The following is a 3777-nucleotide window of genomic DNA, read 5'->3' as shown; positions in this document are numbered from 1 at the left end:
TGGTGGAAACATGAATGTGAACAAGTTCCATAACCAGGATCTGCAAACACAACTAGACTGGATTCTGAACCTGTAGATGTAGATACATGTGACTCGCTGCACTGTTTAAACAGTAAATAGTGTCTGTTTGGTCAACAGTGACCTGCAGATGGGAAAAACCAAGCAGGCCTCTATTTTACCAACAAAGGTAGCATGCTGGCACTGAACCTAGAGCACAGATGCTCCAGAGGAAAACTATTGCTCTTCATTGAACAGAAGAAAATAACTCCTGGACTGACTAAAGAGCAGGACTGACCCGACTCAGACCCTCTGCAGGGATGAATAACATACAATCTGGCATCCAAGCATTTTCTATTTAATCTGATGCCTTCTGACATCTAGTTAACACAGGCTGTTTGTTCGGAGGAACTACAGTGATGTTTTAAAGTTGGTGTAAATTGATGAACTTTGATATAAATTTGGTCATATTTATGCAAATTGATCCAGCCGCTGCGCCAACATGTTAAGGTGGATCATTATCTGGTCATGATGGACGCCTCCCTGATTCCTCTCATCCCACCAGGAGGAGACCAGAGGAAGACCAGGAATGATTCAGGAATTATGGAGAGATTCATTAAATATTCAGAAAGAATTACCATCAGCAGAGCTGTATTTAAATGCATTGTGTGATAGAGACGCTCAGTTTGCAGGAAGGAAGTTGATGTTTGTGTTGAAAGCAGCTCATGATTCAGAGTGGAGGAGGGGAAACCACAGCAGCTAAATGACTTCTCTATTTAGTTCCTCATTCTCTCCATACAGTCAGGTTTCTGTTCTCTCCTGAATAAAAAAATAGATATTAATGCATGGTCCCATTTAAAAATGACTTAAACTTCATACATAAAGAAGTTGTTTGAACTGTAAAGGCCTGATGGAATCAGTTTCTGGTTTAATATTTCATTCAGAGAGAGAGCTGGTCTCTTTTCAAACGACACTAGAACACATCCTGGAACAAAGTCCAGAGGGAGTGTTGGTATAAAACCGGTTCAGTTTGTTCTGTGGGACGTTTTATTAACTACTGACAACAGAAACAGACACGCCTGAACCAGACAGGTGTGCCTTGTTACCTCAGGGTAAATGACTGGTTATGAAGAAACAAAACCTATCCCTGCTGCAATAACATCAGAAATATAAAGATCTATGATGCCAAAAAAGAAAACTATATGAAAATATTAACTTCTACTGTTTTAGCACTTTTCATGCTCACTGCCCAGTTTCTGTATTTTCTCTTCCTGATCATGTTTACCTGTGAATTCAGGTAGAACCAGCTGAATGAATCATTTACAGCAGGGGCCCCCAAAGTGGGTCCTGGAGGCCCGGCATCCTGCATGTTTTATTCTGTCCCTGGTTTAACACACCTGGATCAGATGATGCTCATTAGAGGCCTAAGAGGAACATTGACCTGCTGAGGAGGTTTTTACAACCACCAGGGAGAGAATAAAACATGCAGGATGCCTCCAGGACCCACTTTGGGGGCCACTGGTTTACAGTAAAACTGACACAATGACCAAAACTCTGATGTTCAAACTGCATGAGATCTAAATGACCCAAATCCACCTGGATCCTGAAAATAAAACCTCTGCAGGTAAAAAAAGAAATAAAACGACACAACTCATTTTAGACAGCATCAAGCATACAGAAACATCAGCCTCCAGGCTCTGCTGAAACAAGTTCACATGCTGTGGAGAAATTCATAAGGAAAACCAACAATATCCATAATTCACTGATCAGATGATCAACTCCAGAATGATGAACTGATCCAGACTGTCAGGTTATGGAGAGATGAGAGATAAAATCTGCTGCTGGTTGAAGCTTCATCTGACCTTTTGTTACTAAACATTAATTAATAAATGAGGTAAAACATGAAAATATTTAATATTCTCTCTGAAATACCACAAACTTTCTATTTAAACTTTGAACATCACATGAATTTGTTTTTATCTGTATTTTCATGTTTGTATCACATTTTGCTGAATTAGTTTATAATTTTCTCTTCTGATAAACTGAATTATGTTTCCCTTGACAAACCAGATTAACTTCCAGACATTTTGGTTGTAAAGTTCAATAATAATTTTGGTCATTAAGGGAAAATATTCCTGATAACTGGATATTAATCTGATGTTTTATCAGTGAAGCTGCTGATTCAGGAGGTTTTAATGTGACTCAGCATAAAAAACAAGACAAACATAAAACCAGAGACATGATCTGAGTTTATAAAAATAAACTTTTATTTTGTAATACAGAAATATTTTACACAAATAAAATGAAAATCTTTTATATTTGACCAACCAGGACATTTTTGTCCTTCTCAGAAAAACTTTATCATCCAGGTTAAAGGTCAGAGTAATAATGGAAACATGAGACTTTAGACTCACTGAGATTAAATATAAAGAGACACTAAGTCAATAAAACTGATCAAAGCTGTATTATAACTGATTTATAGCATCATGTAAATCATATACAGAACCTGCAGTGAAGATAATAAAGCATTAAAGCAGTTTAAACATCATCATTAGTATAAATAAGAACTCAGAGAAAATACATTATTCATTTTTCCAATTCTAATTTTACATAATTTAACCGTCTGTAAAGCCCACGCTGCATTAAGACATGTGTTAAGGTGTTTGAATTGCTCTTAGTCTGATTCTCATGTTCTGGGACAGGTCTAACATTATTAACCCCCCAGAACATGAGAATCATTAAAGCCCCTCCACCACGACAAGGTGGCAATTCAACGGAGGGGAATATGGTTAGTGCAGGAGTCAGCCACACAGACTCAGTCTGACTGATCAGGTTAATGATGCAATAAGCAAAGAAACTGATCATTAAGTCACTGATCTTCACAGTTTTTGTCATATTTACCTTTAAATATGAGAACAGAATAAAAAATGTTCCTCTTGCTAATATTTACATGTCCTTATTAAAAGACAATGTTGTCTCTGCTTTGGCTGATGATCCAGAAACACCAACTTTCAGTCAGATCAACTGAGGTTCCTCTGCATCATCAGGGGGAGACGGAGTCTTGGTCCTCTTCCTCCTAATAACTGCTTTCATCACCATGGAAACAACGACAGAAACTGCAGCAAAGACAGCCACCAACAGGCCAGCATGACTTCGACCGACCCCCAACTCATCTGTGTTCCCTCCATCCTGATTCCCTCCTTCTCCTCTGTTTCCATCCTGGTTCCCTGCAGAACAGAACCAGGAGTTAGTCTGATCCCACTGAAGATCATCATCATCTGATCTGAGATCCAGAACCAGGAGCTGCTGGTTCTGATCCAGAGACAAACACTCACCTGGAGGATCAGACTGTCCAGCAGCTACATGCAGGTGGATGGTGCTGATGAGGTTGACCTCTCTCTTTGTCCGTCCTCTTCCTCCTTGGACATAACACTCATATGTTCCACTGTCATTAGTTCTCACATTGTGTAAATATATTGACACATCTCCAGTTGTTCTGTTCACGAGCTCCACTCTGTCTTTATACTGATCTTCTGTGATAACTGGATCTGAATTTTGGTTTGGACAGGAAATGACATATTTGTTATCCTCATCAGGTTTGCTCCACTCTACAGTTTTGATGGGCTTGAATCTGGTAGCATCACATGGCAGAAGGATCCTGGCTCCAGTTTTAGCTTCAATTCTGGTCACATCTGCAGAAGAAACAACAAAAACAGGTTAACAGAGGATTTCTACAGCTGGCTGCTGACCTATTAGCTCCTCACTTTAGACAACTGTGTC

General features: G+C 39.2%; 1 long non-coding RNA gene across 1 annotated transcript; it reads right to left on the bottom strand.

Annotated features, from left to right (window-relative positions):
* Positions 1–2242: 2242 nt before the first annotated feature.
* On the bottom strand, positions 2243–3771 carry LOC106944045 (uncharacterized). The gene is made up of 2 exons (XR_001424088.1): positions 3333–3771; positions 2243–3224 (listed from the first exon to the last, which is right to left on the bottom strand). It is a non-coding gene; the product is annotated as an uncharacterized LOC106944045 (long non-coding RNA).
* Between the last annotated feature and the right edge of the window lie 6 nt (positions 3772–3777).

This window comes from Poecilia latipinna, unplaced genomic scaffold, assembly GCF_001443285.1.
Source record: "Poecilia latipinna isolate Pla-1442-1.1 unplaced genomic scaffold, P_latipinna-1.0 Scaffold6702, whole genome shotgun sequence".
NCBI lineage: Eukaryota > Metazoa > Chordata > Actinopteri > Cyprinodontiformes > Poeciliidae > Poecilia > Poecilia latipinna.
This window is presented reverse-complemented; position numbering and strand designations above follow the sequence as displayed.